At 29.2% G+C, this 18088-nt stretch overlaps 1 protein-coding gene and 1 non-coding gene across 4 annotated transcripts in view; both read right to left on the bottom strand.

Annotated features, from left to right (window-relative positions):
• Positions 1–18088, bottom strand: part of LOC130678125 (suppressor of lurcher protein 1) — a 473368-nt gene that overhangs the window by 51584 nt on the left and 403696 nt on the right. The window lies entirely within an intron of this gene.
• Trnai-uau (transfer RNA isoleucine (anticodon UAU)) lies at positions 17603–17695 on the bottom strand. Its single transcript is given in 2 exon segments — positions 17603–17638; positions 17658–17695. It is a non-coding gene; the product is annotated as a tRNA-Ile (tRNA).

The raw sequence follows: 18088 nt of genomic DNA, 5'->3' as shown, positions 1-18088 counted from the left end.
TTCTCAGCGAGTCGGAAAATGATTTAAATTGACCTTTAAAAATGTTAGAAACTAACATCATAAATAAATTGCCCGTTGAATTCAAGAAACGGAATATAGTTACCGCTTTCGTCGTCACTTACTTCCTTATCCTGTCCCAACTATAGTCTAGTTTCCGCTACAGGTCTTGTCCCCCTTTCCGGTGAAATTTCCCACTGCATTCCGACCAACTTCCATCACGCTCTTTTTTTATTTTTTTTCCTGTTTTTTTTATTCTCTGGGTTTTATTTTTTTTTTTGCCTTTCTCTCTCTGTCTACATTTCCCATTCGCTTCCCACTCGATTAAATCTACTGAGCTGTGTTGGCTAACGTCAAAGGAACGAGGATCCTGATTTCCTCAAAACCGCAATTGCGGCTGATCAATCAGCGCCTTTACTACTCGATTAAAAGGAAAAATAATAATCTTCTCTAATACTTAAGGATTTTTTTTAACTCTATTAATTAAACAAAAAATAAAAAATTCCGATATGTTTTTTTTTGTTGCTAGAAAAAGTTACAAAATGAATTTTTAAAAAATATCCTTTTGCCCGTGTGAGAAAGATGTAGATACTAGTTCCCGTATACAATGCGGCATAACCCGTCTAGTGCCGCCACTACAAGCATACCACAAACCCTCATTTTAGTCATACGTATCGAAAATAGCTTTTTCTTTTTTCTATTGTTTATTTTTTTTTTTAATTTTTGCGGAACAGTAATCGTCGGATATGCAAATGATTAAATTAGTCATTATTAACTCAAAAAAAAAAAATCCATAACTTATCAAGGACCAAAAACGTTTCATTAGATTGATTGAACAATTAAAAATCAACAATTTGCTACTTTATATATTATGTGTTATGTATAACTTGAATCCGTTTCTAGAAATGAAAATCAAGAAAATTTTGGTCAGCACAAGAAAAATAAATTTAATTTACAAAAAAAGATATTCAGTAAGAGATATTTTGCGGACATCACTATGCCAGTATGGGCGTGAACGCCATACTGTATGGTATCGAAGATTTTTATAGGTTATAAAATTGTATGCTAGATGATTCAACCATTGCGAGAATAGTAACAGTGGCAATAGTTGTCGCGGACGCCGCAATGTCAGTATGGCCGTCAGGCCCTTACTGTCTTGCCGTATCCACATTGCTTCTGGCCGATAAACCTAGTCTAACGACACCTACATAGTTCTGGTGGTAATACGATAGTATACATTGATTCGCTCGCCAGAAATTATGGCGGGAAAAACTAGTGGCATTGTGCCCTCGACATTGTAGTACGGGTCTCAGGGCCATGCTGTTTCGCCGTGCCTGCTATGCATAGGTGTGCGGAATACAATAGTTCCAGTACTATACAGTATAGTAAATAACGCCATACTTCTGGGACTCGTTACAATACTGTCTTGGAATATTTCACATACTATTTTAGTATCTGTCTTGAGACCATACCAGCATGGTGTTGAACGCTATGTATTTCTTACCATGTAGAAAATCCGAAAGTGCGCCTTAATCACTCATTTTATTTTTAATGTTAATTATGATTTTTTATTCAACTTTAAAATAATCGACTTCATTTTTTCATTTCTTATTCTATAATTAATATTTTTCATTAAAATTGTTTTTTCAATATCCCGCCTTTTTGTCTTAGATGTCGCTATTTTCTTAATCCTACTGTTGCGCTAATGCTGCTGCCAGTAGTTGATAAAGAAAAAAAAAAAAGAAAAAAATAATAACAGTAGTAAAAATAAAAATGGCAGCTAAATTTTTCATACATTACAAGTTTTTAATTTTTTATTAATTACAATTAAACAAAAAACAGTTGGATATTGATTTACAATAGGATTCTGGAATTCACCAAACTGACACTTATAAAAAAAAATTAGGTCCGTAAGTCGTTTTATTTGAGAGTTATCGTGATCACAAGAAATCAGTTAATTGATTGACATCCGAGCTTCCCTCTACTAAATTATTTATTCTAAAAATAACATATTAAGGATTCAACTTTACGTTGTATTGTAATCATTTCTTAATAAATTATCCATATGATAACATAAGTTTCAACCTTTGACATTATCCTTTAAAAAGTGTAGAGATAATTGAAAGTGAGCTAAAGTTAACAAAATATGATTCGCAGAATTGAAGTGAATGTTAAAAAAAAACTACAGAAGTCGCTCCCGGTGATGCTGTTTCCAAGTTTCGTGTCAAAATATTCTATAATTTATCTGCAACATTTTTCCGAGAAAAAACGTATTTTTTTTTGTTCAGTCAAAACTAATTTGCCAGATGATAATTTAATTGTACGTCATTAGTAATAAATTTATCTTGAAATAAAGATAAAAAAGGAAAGAATAAGAATAAATTAAGCGGAAAGACAGTTTTTATTTTCATCGCGATATTTTATTTTTAATTACAGCTTGTTTTTTTAATTTAAATTGAATTAAAAACAAAAAATTGGCATTAACTTAATGAGTAACGTCTTTGTAAACGACAGTAGACATGTCTGCACTCGGAAAATACTTTGATTAATATTAATTTGGCACGTTGAAATGAGTTTCCATTAGCTGATGAGCTGTATTAGCTATATATATATATATTTAGTGAGTGTAAGCTTGTAACAAAAACAATGAGCTGGAGTAAAGAAAAACTAGCTTTTTTTACTTTACTATACTGACACGTCTGTATACTGTACGAGAGTTTACCAATAAATGTTGTATGTACGCATGAAATTGAATCAAATAATTTACTATGACCACTGCTATATTTTCTTTTATCCCTGGGCGAAAAAAAGGCTAAAATATGAGTTTGCTGTATGTAGTATATATATATATATTACTGGTACGTGTCAATAGTATTCGAATGTCATTGAATTGAATGATCTAAAATGTTCGTGTTTTCGAATTTTTTGCAAATTATATTCAAAATTATTAAGTGACCTTTGAAAATTTATATTTAGAACTAAAACTTTCAGCATAGTGTTTATTTTACAGATAGAAACTAATGCTGCCACGAGAAAGAAAAAAATGTTGAGAATTAAAAAATTCGAATTTTGATCATTTTCTGAATTTTCAAAATTTAGGGATGATCTCTTAAAAATCTTCTGTCGAGTTCATTTTTGAAGAGGGTACTTAAAACGTATTCAATTAACAAATTTTCATACGGTACTTAAGTATATATATCCATAAATATATATATTGGGAGATAGTATGGGCATAATTGTTATACGAGCTATAGTATTTATAGATGAGAGTGAAATAAAGTAGATTAAACTTTATTAAGCAGCCATAAAAAGCTTATGAATATTATTTAATTAATCAAGCCGATTAATTATAAAATCCAATTATTCAGTTTAATTAGAGAATTTTTATTAGTATTTATAGCTTTATTATTATTCTGTACATAATATCTTATTTGAATAATTTAATATTCAATTATATGTATTTAAATAACAAAATCGAAAAATAACGTAGTGTTGTGCCGGTAAACTGTTTCGTCGATTTAAAATACCAATTTACGGTGATTAGTAAAAATTCAGTAGATAAAAAACCAATTTTTGTAAAAAAAAACCTTCATTAAAATATTTAACGTTTTTGGTGAATATTCACCCGAAGGAAAATGTTTTTATAAGAAGGTACGTTTGCGGACTTACAGTAAATATGTAAGTGATGTGAAGAGAAACAAACTGAATAATAATAATAGATTTCAATACGGTATTTTCATTGAGCGCACGATGAGTTACATCAATTATTTACGTCTTTTTGTAGGTAATTCACTCCGTGAGAGAACGAAAATAGCCAGCAAAATTAATTTCAAAAGGCTCGGGTTTAAAAGAATCAAATCCTTGAATTCGTGATTTCTACTGTAGAAGGCATTAATAAATATATGTAAGAGCTGATTATAACTAATATTCCTTTTTGTTGGCTTTAGAATGGGTAGTTTAATAATTTGCGTCTTTTGCCTTTGGTCAGATTTAAATAAATCAAAATTATGCCAAGGTAGGTCTTTATACAATCCTGTGTTTAGGTCTCTGTGGCCATTAATAATTTATTTACGGGTAATTTGTAAAGAAAAAGTGTATGTCCCGATTCAAGTCACAGCTTCTCGAAGCGCATCCTGTCCTAAATAATATTTTAGAGGTTATCTATAATTCCGTATTTTCGAGAATGAAGCTTTGAGCTTGTGGAAGGTAAAAAAAAAAAGTTGCGTTTTATTCAGTCTTAGTAGTTAACAGAACCCAATAAGTATTGTACACTGAGAAAAGAAGTCATCAAATATTAACAGTATTTATCAATATTTGATAGACGGTTTACTTTGATTGTTTCCGAGTAAACCATTATCAAATATTAACTGACGGTTTATCAGATATTATTAAATATGGACACAAATATCAAAATTGAAAATAATTTATGCAAGTTCAACTTTTGAATAATTCTTCCAAATTACTTAATTTTTTTATTTCAAATTATCTAAACAAGCATGAAAACAATTTATTAACCCTTACCGGCCACATGGGGTAATTCATTACCCCACGCTGATAAATCTAGTTCTACAATACATGTAGTAATGGAAAATAGGAGTAAGGGACAAGTGTGATGTTTACTGTATATTTAAGTTTATTTAAATTAGAAAAACACAAAACGTTGTAATGGTTTACAAAAATGAAAAGGTCAAGGCACGTCTTACCCAATTGCTGGTTAAAAACCTTCTGCCTGACCCAGGTCAATTCTCATTCATCCTTTTATCCTGCACTCTTGCAGTCTGTACCTCCACCCCTCACTCTCTGCGCTGTCTTGACAACCCCAAAACGCATACACACAAAAAAAAAATTCTCGACTGAAGGTAAATATTCTTGATTCAAGAAAATTTTTTTGGAGACCTAAATTTTCTCAGATAAAGTAGAAATCTTCTCCAACCAAGACGAATTCTCTTGGCTCAAGAAAATTCTGACTTGGTTCCCGAAAACGTTTGTTTTCAAAAATATTTTCTTGACTCAAGATATCTGTTTTTTCTGTGTATCTTAGGTCTTTCACGCTTTCTCTCTTACACGCACGTTTTCTTTCTCTAAACCTAACTTAAAGTTCTTACATCCTAAATATCATAACTTATACTATCTTAAAAGGAAACTTAGACTTAAACAGGAACCTTCAGAAAAACGAGCATACCCTTTTTTTATACTACATACGTATAAGTGTTTTAAGACTTCTAACCGATTGTTTCATGTTTGTTGAAGAGTTTTTCAATATTTCTAATGATTTTTGTCGGTAAATTTATAAATGGCTTTCATAGCTAAAAACTGGTCATATATATGACTTTTTTGGGCTTCCTATGTAATGGAGTCACATCTCACATTTGTCTACTACCGGCAGATGTCGTTACTTGTATCAATTTCAAAGGTTTCAGACCAACCGGTGACCATGACCGAGCGGTCTAAGGCGTAAACCCAGGCCTCTCGAACTTGATCTCTGGCCAGGCGTGGGTTCGAATCCCAGTGGATGCCGAAAGAATTTTCCACGCATAAAGTGTGAGGTCTTTCGGACCTGAGATTTGTTCCGATGCCGACATTTGAATAAGATCGGTATAAATAAAATGAATTTGATTCGGTTCGATGTAATCTGTGGACTAGGTTGTCTTAGGCTCAATGGAACTGTGTTACCGAGCGTTCTTGTATGATTTAAGTGACCAGGCTCGTTTTAATTAATAAAAAAAAAAAAAAAGTTTTAGACCTCTAATTTTACTTTTTCTGAGCCTGGAGTAACAATAATAGCTATCCCGTGTGGCTGCTAAGGGTTAACTGTAACACGTCCATTAGACAGTATGTTAGGGTAGAGGATACAACGCCACCACTCATGGATACAACGCCACCACTCATGAATACTACGGCTACCCAATTTCAAAACACAGTAACACACAAAATAATAAATGTATATATGAAATTGACTGTTAATATTCAATATTCCATTTGCTTCATTCCTAAAGTGCTTTTGGTAAAAGCCCATAAGTAGGGGTCGACCTGCTTTCACTTGCCAAAATTTTCTTGTGACTTGAGAGGTTTGATTTTCTTTGATACACTTAGTACAAATAGAAAAGGACTTAGTGGTACCAAACGTTTTAAACTTGTCAGAGTCACATGCAGCAAAGGATTCCAGTGGTAAAGTGAACTACTTCGTGGAGTTGACAGGAAATTCTTAAGGCAGTTGAGACAACACATGAGAGATAAATTTCACTTTCTATTCAATTCAACACGCTGTTTTCAGTTGTAAAAAATCTTTAGTGGTAAAATTATTATTACTTACAAAAAATAGTGAATATGCACTGTGACTTAATGATAATTTGCTATTTCATGAAATCATGCATATTAAGAGAGCATTGAACACTTTTATGACCACCGCAAGCTGACTAAGTTTGATATAATAAATACATTAACGGAATTAAATATAATATAGTTCCATTTTGTGGGGCTTTAGATTTTTAGAGTGTGTAATAATCTATAAAATTGTGAATCATAGATCCATCAGTTATTTTATGAAGACATTTATTTCTATGCTTGAATCCTCGAAATTATTCAAGTCGATGCATTGAGCAACTAAGTGAGTAAGAAATACTAGTAAAACTACCCCTCGCTTTCCGAAGTATATAAATTTTATTACAAAGTTCTGCTCATAAAAAGATTTTCTATTGATTTGCTATCTAGCGGTGGTTTTATGAACTAATTCAAAAAAATTATTCCTCGTCGTCATCGTACATTTTGTGGCTATGCTGGCTATAAAAGTAAACAAATAGTTCAAATTTATATAAAATAATACCAGTTTGAAAAATTGAACCTTTTTCAGACCTCCAATTTAGGCTGAAAATGATGTATCTCACATATTAACCTCAACTGTGCGTTTTTTTCTACCACTTCACTGTAGAGGTTCTCCGTTCTATATATGGGTCATTCCATATCCATTCAACGATGTTGCGACGGTGTCCCTCTTCGATTTTTTAATATGTTTTGATACATGTAGAAAGAAGTCTTCAGCTAAATTTTTAGCTCTTTATCTCCATCTATTCCGGAGTTATCGATTATTGCTTAAAAAGTGTATATCTTCGTCTATAATTATGATGATTTTACTTTAGAGGGGGTCATTTTTTTTTCTTTTTAACGCTCTTTCTGAAAAAAAATTAAAAAACTGAACAAAAAAATTTGTAATGCTTTTTCGGCCATTTTTAGTCAAATATTAGTTTTTCGTTCAATGGGACACTTGATTTTTCAAAAAAATTCTATGTTAAAAAACAAAATTTTTGAACCATAACCCAAGATGGGATTCAAATAACTTCTAGCAAAAAAAATTAAAAAACAATTTTTTATATTTGAATTTGAATTAAAAAAAAATACAATAAATTGCGAAAAAGTACTAAACTTATACACTTTTGTGTAAAATATTATATTTTACACTGGTAATACTTGGAAAGGCGTAATGTTATATATTCTACGTTGTTTCGGTTGTAAAACCTTTTGGCCTTTTGCAACAATTTCCTACACAAGTTTATCTGTTTTTTTATTTTCGGCAACAGGCAGAGCCCTAGAGATCGTTGAAAAATTAATTCAGCGACCACTGGGATTCGAACCCATGTCTGTACAGTACTCGTAGTTTGAAGACCAGCTTGCTGACCACTCGACCACGAGTACCGTCTAAGAGAAATAATGTAATAAAATATTCATAAATTTTGCAATAGTATATTATATTCACATAGAAATTCATAAGGAATTAAAAAAATATATCCCTTGTAATCGGACGCCTTCTTCTAAGAGCTTTTTTATCAAAATTAACCATAAACTAACATCAGAAATTCAGTACATTTTTTCAGAATATATAAGATATTCTCAATGAAATTTATCTAAGTATTTTTTATGTAATTATTGGAGGTCATCCATTCATTAGTCGAGTTACCCTATTGCTGTAAAATTCTCAGCCTGTGTATTCTGCTATTTCATGACTCCAAAATGAGCGACAAAACTGCGTTTTTTTTGTATCCTGTCACCGGTACTGCTGAGTACACGGAGTAAAAATTATGCTGCTATATATGAGCTTACGCAAGATTTGTAGCCAGCATATTCCCGTTCATCCAACAAGATATTTAGAAAGACCTCTGGTGGAGTTGACACAGATTTTATTTTTTTCAAATGTATAAGTAAGCTCTTGTTAGTTAAATATTTATACGCGATGACAAGCAGTATAAATTATTCGAAATAATATAGAGCGGCCTTAAAAGTATAAGGATTATGTTGAGGATAGAAGTAGTAGTAGAAAAAAAAAATAAAATAAATAAACGAGTAAGTCGACGACGAACGGAGAAAGATAAGGTGCCCAGTAAACCGAAATTCGTGTCCGTATGCTGCGTAATCGTCTAGCAAACGTTTTGCTATATTTCTCAGTATGAACTTGCAGTGTTTGGAAGGTTGAGTGTGGGTAAAACGGAAGGTGGGAAGGCAGGGTAAAATGGCATCGTACATGGAACAAGAGATTCGCGAAGGATTGCGAGAGAAATTCGTCGAAGGAGAATTCAGAGGGTTTGGGAATACCGAAGAGAATGGTAGTGAGCGATTCCGTCATGTCGCGAGCATCAACTACAAAAGATTGTGCAGCAAAACACGTTGGAAGCTACGTCGCTCGCTTGAGGGATGATAGAGAAGTGACAGCTACATAATGGCCTTCGCTATAGACTTGGATATGTTGTGGATATGACGCTATTCATGTTCATAATAACTCGATTACTCGTTGATTAGAAAAAGTTGAGAAAAATGATAGAAATTTGTCTTTTTTCTACTCGCGTTTTTTTTTCTTCATTCTATTGTTTATTTTTTTTATTTAGTAGACACGATTTATTCATTGTTTGAATAATTTTTCATGTGGAACAGTATTTTCATTAGTGGATAATAATTTATATTGCAATTGGGTGCCAGATAAATAATTAAGAACAGAAACTACGTCTTATTCAAAAAAATTATTATTTAATATTGACTGTTTTGCAATTGAATTTTTTTCACGTACTCTCTAAACATGAATTAGTGAAAATAAGTGAATATCCACTAATTCCAAGTGCAAACCAAACCACTAATTTCAAAAAGTAGTTCGGTTGGCACTCAAAATTAGTGAATATTTACTTATTTCACTTATTCGTGTTTAATGAGTAAGAATTTCTTTAACTTAGAATTAGTGGAATTAGTGAATATTCACTACATTGCAGTAAGAAGGGTACCACTAATTCCAGAGAGTAGGTGATTTTATCAATTTTTACTAATTCACTTTGAGAGAACAGTATGATAATAATTACCATAACAGTATGGTAATGATTACTAGGGCAATATGATAATGATTACTATAACAGTATAGTAATGATTATCAGAACAGTATTATAATGATTACCAGAACAGTATTGTAATGATTACCATAACAGTATTGTAGTGATTACGGAAACAGGATAGTAATGATTACTAGAACAGTATAGTAGTGATTTCCAGAATAGTAATGATTACCAGAACAGTATTATAATGATTACCATAACAGTATAGTAGTGGTTGCCAGAACAGTATAGTAATGATTATGAGAACAGAATAGTAATGATTACCAGAATAGTATAGTAATGAATACCAGAACAGTATTATAATGATTATCATAACAGTATAGTAGTGATTGCCAGAACAGTATAGTAATGATTATGAGAACAGAATAGTAATGATTACCAGAACAGTATAGTAATGATTACCAGAACAGTATGATAATAATTATCATACTATTTTAAATTTTCGAATGTTATAGTAATGATTACCATCCTATTATAGTAATCATTGCCATACTAGTATGATAAATTTTACCATACATCATGGGAATCAGTACCTTAATATTAGGTAACGTTTATCATAGTAGTATGGTAATGATTACTATAATACGGGAATATTTTACTTATAATAAGAATAAGATTTTTCATGGTATATAGTGTTTATTCTCACATGAAACTAGTAACCGTTCCAATGTGAAAGTAGAATTTATTAATACTTTCCTATAGAAAATGTTTTCATGATCATGGTACATAAGCCATGATTCACTTTGATACGAACTGCCATTACTATATTGTTAAATTTTTTAATAAAACTCGTTTAACCACCAATCTTTTGATGGGATTCTTTTTCTTATTAAAAATATTTTAAAAATTTTATAACGAAATATTTCTGACAGCATATTTGCAGATGTTTCGTTTCGCCGCTCTAAAAATATCACCAGTACTGTAGATGATATTTAAAAAATATTTGTATTATTAAAAAATTGATAGTTAGCATCACCTTAACTTTTTCTTGTCATACATACATTTACTTTAATATTGAAATGAAAAGAAAGTTAAATATTAATGAGATGGTATAGCGTACAGAGCATTATTATTATTATCTTATACATAACGAAGGATAAAAAAAATATGAACGTGTAATTCATGGAGATACTTTTATACAGCTTTTTGAATATACTATATAAAGTATGAAGTAGAATTTTCTAGCCCTTTTTATCTCATCTCACTGAATAAATTTTTATTTATTTATTTTTTTTCTTATTTTCAATATTATTATTATTATTTTTTTAAAGACTCGAGTATTGCTTTGTGTTGACGAGTATAAACTCGCTCGCTGTGTTCGGAATATTGCTCATTTTTTTTTTTTTTTTTTTTTTTTTTATTGTTATGTTATTTTATTTTTATTTTTTATTTAGATTGTTCGTTCCCGTTTTTATGGTATTTGAAAGACCTTAAGCAACTGAAGGGGATTCAACTGTCACTAACTAGTATTGCGCGCATTACATGTCGATTTTTTATATTATTTTTGCTTGATGTATATAAAATAGCATTTGATCGGTCGAATGCATTATAAAAGACTTGTCAAGTTACAGTTAAGCTTTTTATTGTTAAATCAAGCATTAAATTCAATTTTTCATACTTAATATCTGTTTTCATGAAGAAGCTTTACTCATACATAAATTCATCATTTATAATAGTAAATTGCATTATAGTTAATAAATTAAATATTCGTTATTATTGTATTCAAAAATAAAAATCAATCAATTCATTAATTTATTTAAATCTTTGTATTTATGCTGATAATTTTATCATAACGGTTGCCAATGGGGATTTTCAGTGATTACTGTACAGTAGGGTGGTCCGAAAACACCGACTATATTTCTTATTCGAGTCTCATATGAAAATTTCCCGCATGGAAAAGCTATATATTGTTAAAAGTATATAAAAAAATATATGGTGGATATGTGATAAATATATAGCGGCAAAAATATCTATATTGAAAAATATATGTTTTTTACATGTATTGGATTATATATTTATAATACATTTACTTGTATATAATGTTTTGTATTTTTCTATATATATAATCTCATATAATGCTCAATATATTCTTGTCATATATGGATAGTATGTATATAATTTATAAGTATAGTATAATAAACGATATATATTTCCATATATTTTGACTTGTATAATTAGTGGTATACGGTCTCTATATAATTGATAATATATGAAAGAATTTATATGGTTAAATGTATGGTTTGCGGTATATTGGAATTATATTTTTCCAATGTATTGAAACTTACATTTTTCGCAATATATTAAAAATTTTATTTTTTAATACACTTTTTCAATTTCTACGCAATTCTACACAAAAAAGTCAAATTTGTAATTTTTTTTTCTTTTCATTGACCTTACATTTACTGCATAACTAACGCAATAACCTAAGAAAAGTAAAAAAAGTGCCATATATTTTACAATATACTGGAAACCATATATTTTGCAATATACTGGAAAACATATATAAGAAATATAAAAAATACTATATATTAATTAATATACTACTTTCAATATAATATATCAATATAAAAAAAAATGTTTTAAAATATATATGTAAAACATACATAAAAAAGTCATATATTGATAAATATATAATTAATATATTGTAGCAATATATATTTTTTCAATATATTATCATATATTAATACGGCAACAATATAACTATTATTTTATACATTCTACAATATATCACATTATAATATTCATATATTATATATGTTTTCACATATGAAGTTTTTTCATACGGGTTGTTGGTTTAACGGATTTTAAAAACCTTCTCCAAAAATCAGATCGATCAAAAATTTTTAACGGGTCGCTCGAGAATTTCGATCATTCCGAAAATGATAGAAATTCGAATTTGTTTTTTTTTTTTCGTGGCAGGAACATTTTCTATGGGTAAAATCAATACCATGTGAAAAAGTATAGATATTTGAACGGCGCTCAACAATTTTGAATATTAATTCATAATATGTAATTAGGACTGAATTAATTTGTGTATTTTTCGATAACTCAATTATTATTATTTCGCTAAAATATAACTTTCGCATAACCGAAAATATACTGGACAATTTTATGAAACAAAATTGCATAAGATTTGAGTAACCAAAAAAACCTAAAAATTGAATTGAAAAGAAAAAAATATGTAAATAACTAATTTTTTTCTGTGTCTCGGGTTCTATTTTTATTCATTATGATACAAATTTATGGTGAAAAATTGAGAACCTTTCATATTAATATTCAAGGGTCACTTGAAAACATCTAAAAGACAGTACTCGGAAACGTTCAAAATTTTTGAGCGACTTTTGAATATTCACATTTTAAGTTAAAATTTCTAGCTTATTCATGATGTTACAAATAAAAAATTTTGAAAACAAAATCCGAATTTTGATCATTTTTGGAATCCGAAATTATTTAGCAACCCCTTGAAAATTTCGCATCGATATTGAAATCCAAAAAAAAATTATACTTCTAAAGTCTCAACCAAATTTTTCACACCTCAAAATATGCAGAGACTTCCACATATGAATCAATATATTTAATTATTACTCATCCCGATTTCCTAATAAATGGAAGAATTTATCAGAACATCATATTTTTGATCACTTCCAATTTAGTTAATTGCGATATTTAACAATCGTTGCTAATTAAGTTAACAGTAATCGAAATATCATAATCAATTATAAGTCTCATTATATTTTTTACTCAAATATTTCAATTTATAATTATACTACTCTACTGAACACGCGTTATAACAGGACGATATTTGTTTTCACTTCTTTGAACGAGTTAACAACCCGTGTATCATAATTTTATAATTGCACCTTTAATTTTACGCAACAACTAATTTACGTGAAAAAAGATGAAAATATATGTATGTAAATAATGAAAAACAATCAAACGAATTTTAACGATCAAAAATATATATCACGAATATCACTTTTTTTTTGTATAAAAAAAAATATTTTTTATTTTAAACCTGATGTGAAAATGAAAATTAAATATAAAGCACATGTGAATTAAATATAAAATGACTTTGATCGACAAAGTGCACTGTCTCTTTGAACAAGTCTTTTGTATTTTTCGTGTTCTGTACGTGACGAACAGTTTGTTAGCAATATATATATATATGGTCTCACCCTATTCGCTGTGTACAATTTTCTAGACTTCTCTGTTGTTCATGTCCTTTTCATCTATAGAGTTGGGTTATTCTGTTGGGACATGGAAAACCCAAGAGTGCATATAAACAGAAATATACAAAGCCTCACTGAGGTGTTAAGGATACGTTTCGAGATAATCATAGAATTTGAGTAACATATTTGTCTATCTTATTATTAAAGGTTACGTGAAGCGAATGTTATATTCAGTTTGAATTCAAATTTTGTAGTCAACGAGAAATATAAATAGTTTTGAAACTACGTCTCAAGTGTTTGTGTTTTAATTCATTTAATAAATTTTGAGGTTATAGTTTTAAACTAAAAATATCGGATAACCTGTTGATAATAATTCTCTTACTTTATGAACGAATGGTAGAGCAAAAGTTCCGTTTGTTGGAAGTTATGGTCACATTTGGCCCAGACGTCAGAAAATTTTAAACTCAAAGTATCTAAAAAAATATCACATTTTTGAAAAAAGTACAGGATGCCTTTTTTTTGAAAAATTTAAGGCGTTATAAAAAAGGTATAAAATTTTTCAAATAACTCAATACACGGAGAGAAAAGAATGGTAATAATTACCATTCTACATGGTAACCAGTCATATTTTTTAAAGCATAGGAATCGATACTATGTAGCATGGGAATGATTACCATTCTTCTGGTAATATTTACCATACTACACAGTAATCATGCTACTGGTAAATATTACTTTGTAGCATAGTAATCAAAGCATGCTAGAATGGTACTTAGTCCCATGCTGTGTAGCGTGAAGGCAGTTTAAATATTAAGCGCTGCTATATAGCATATACGTCCAATATAACCTGTACATATATTAATCTTAATTACTACTTATATCAATGAATATTATTTTAATGAACATTATCAATCATACGAAACTCAAGTATTATTTGACAAGTATCATTGTCTATTGTATTCTGATTTAAAATGTTATTCTACCACACGTATCGTCACTGCTGCAGACGGAAAAATGTATATTCCAAAGCGCTGGATTTAATATTTTTAATTTAGATAATTGTTAACTTTCTCTACATTAATAATTCATAATTAATAAATTTACTTACAATAAAATATTAATTAAATGTATTTTCAATAAATAATTAAATTATTATAATATTTTTCTAATAAAACTAACCCATGTTAAAATATGTTAATGTTAATATTTATTGTTTTATTTAAAAATTTTTTAAATCAGTTAAAAATTTATTTATTATTAATTAAATAACCTAATTTTTTAATTATGAAATCTTATTTTAATATTAATCTTACTATCTTGAATTGGAAGCAGCTTCATCGAAATTGTAATAATTCCAATGTAGCATAGAAATGATTCCCATGCTAGCATAGGAATTATTACCATGCTAGGTTGGCTAGTGTTACCATTCAAAATCGAACAAACTACTATGTCAAATGAATAATACGGCTAAAAAACTTGCGCTACCATGCTACATGGTAATAATTACTCTGTCACATTGAAGAATATACCATTCACTTCTCTCCGTGTATTTATAGAGATATTAACAAAAATCCAATCATAAATTTTTCTAAATAATTTTTAAGTTTTTAAAAAAAAGTTTTTCACTCCGTTTTTATAAAATAAATATTAGTTAAAATTTTCCATTAAATCTCCGTCAAAGTAAATTTATTTATCCATAATTATGCCACAAGATTTAGTTATAAATATTAAAAGTAATTAGATTTCGCAGTAGAATGAACAGTAAAATAAAAAAAATAAAAAATTTATAGTCAAAGATTTATAGTCGCTCTAGATAAACAGAGTATCGATTTCACTTAAATCTACTTTATCCATTGAATAGTAAAATAAAAAATGTATGTTACTTAAAGTAATCTTGCAATAAGCATACTACATCATTTCACAAAAATTACATAAATATTATTTGTAAAAATAAATCATTTTCTGTAGAGCTCACATCTAAAACAAATATACAGGACGGGAGCCTTGATTCATTTTCTACTAACACCTCAGAAACGTTCACCTCCTTGCCCGTAAATTCAATAAATTTTTCATCTTATATATTTTTCTCACCCATTGATTTAAAAGCTAACATATATATATGTCTTACATGCCTAGTGTGTAAAGTAAAAAAAAAAGATATATTTTTCTAGCAGAGCAGTTATATAAATCGAGAGATACTGCAGAACAAATGGAACGTGACTTGGTTATTAAGATGATAGTAAAACGGAAATTCGATTATTATCCCCGTCTATTCATATTTTCGTTACGTAATCTACTGTTAGTATTTAAAAAAAAAAAAAAATTAAATGTATAATGACAATAAAAAATAAAATAATAATGTAGCAGAGTAGTATTACGTATAAAATAATAAATTTGAAGATAATGCCCGGCGTCGGTAGCCGTTTTAAAGAAAGTTCTGCCAAGTCGGCGCAATAGAAAAACATCGTAAATTTTCTAAGGATCGATTTTTATAAGAAAATCTCAAAAGTATAAGGAACGAAAAAGATGAAAAATAAGAATGTGTGTAAGTGTACTACTAGTGGAAGGATAAGATAATATAGAAGAGGGTAAGAGAATATGAGAGGTTAAAGAAAGAATATAAGAAAACGTCTAACGTCGTGGGAAAAGTCGTTGTTCGGTAACGACGACGACTTCTTAATAAATCATCTTTCCTTTTCCCAAGTGTCTTACTGAATTTAATGTCTCTATACTTTACATTATCTGTCGCGCTTTCTCTTTACTTTTATATCCTACTTCTTATTCTGGTTTCTGGTTCTCTTTAACTGAAGCTTATAGATGAGAAAAAAAGGATCAAAATGGTTACCGAAAATCTTCAATTTAAATATTATTGAGCATAATATAGGCATTTTTAGCAGGGCTATTATGAGAAAATATACCGATAAAGGTATTCGATGACAAGGATTACTTGTCACCTATAATAGATTTTAGTTACTGAGCTTGATTGTGGTTATAATTGACGTCATATACTATTATTGTTGATGGGTTGCAATGTACAGTATTAAGGATCAAATTACACTTTCATACGAAATATTTGAATTTTACGATAAAAAAAATCTGATGAAAACTTTCCGTCGGCAGAAGTGTACGAGAATTCAAAGGAACCCATATGAATCCTGTATGAATTTTATGAGTGTGTGTCCCTATCAAAAACATCTATGTGGGAATCCAGGGATCGAATTTTTGGTGAAATTTCCGTATGTTATCCTATGAGAATTCAAGTACCCACGTGGATTTTCTATAGGGAAATTGCGTTTTCATAATTTACTACATGAATCAGTAGAGAAATCTAGATGTACTCAAAATTCACGGTAATAAACAATTTGGGAATTTATGTAGATTCTTATGAATTCCATGTGTTTTCATCTGAAGTTGTTGACATGTAAAATTTTCCCATGAATTTCTATTGATCTATCGTTCGCTATTAGATTCTATATTTCGCTTTATGAACTATGATTGAAATTCATAAGAATCGATAGAATACCATGCTAATTTCAACCAATCAATGAATCATTTCGACGTTCCCATTAGCGAATTGTTTAACTTCATATTTTGTAGTAGATGATTTTGTGCAATTTTCAGATGCTAATAGTCAAAAAGAATATTATTTGAATAACCTAGACAAAAGTATTATACATATACTAAATATAGAATCGATTTTTAGATAAAAAAAAAAAATTTTTATATTACTTTTTTTTCGCATAATTGGTAGATTTTCTGAAATTGAGTTAGACAATTTGCTAATTAGAACGTCGATATAGATTTTTTAAATATTCGGATTATGGCTTCTTACACTCTTAGATAAATTAAAATATTCCTGTATAAATTCCCATGGATGAACGTTTGAATCCATATATTCTTATTTATATTTCCATACAATCTCGTATGAATTTTTTTTTGATTTTTTTTTTTTTTTTTTTTTTTTTTTTTTTTTTTTAATAAATAGCTGGTATTACAAAAATTTTTTAAACACGAGTTTTGATATAATCTAATAAATGACACGTATTTATTTAATAAATGCACATTATAAAAAAATGCTCCAGGTGAGGCTCGAACTCACAACCCCGGCATTGCTCACGTTTCACTGTCTTATAAGTACCGTGCGCTAACCAATTGCGCCACTGGAGCTATTGTATATACTGAGTGATACTTTACAATATAGTCTGTATTCTACTACTGTATATCTATAATCACTTTGTGGTCGATAATTCATGTTATGTTATCTAGTAGATAGTTATCACATAATACTAACTATAACTATGAATCATTTTTAAAAATAATGACTTGACTAGAAATGATAGGAAGTATTTTAAGTTCTACTGCAACGGATTGATGTGATTTTGAAAAATAAAAATTTTAAAGATTTTTCCTAAAATTTTTACTTTCTACTTGTTTTTAACCTGTGGGTTAGAGTTCTGTAAAAAATACTAATGTCACAATTGTGGTTTTTTAAAAGATTTCTCAAAATTCTCACTCTCTACTTGTTTTCCCAGTAGTTACAAAATAAAATCTGTCTGTAGT

Source organism: Microplitis mediator, chromosome 1 (genome assembly GCF_029852145.1).
Source record: "Microplitis mediator isolate UGA2020A chromosome 1, iyMicMedi2.1, whole genome shotgun sequence".
Lineage (NCBI taxonomy): Eukaryota > Metazoa > Arthropoda > Insecta > Hymenoptera > Braconidae > Microplitis > Microplitis mediator.
The sequence above is the reverse complement of the archived record's forward strand: the minus strand, read 5'-3'. Positions and strand labels throughout refer to the sequence as shown.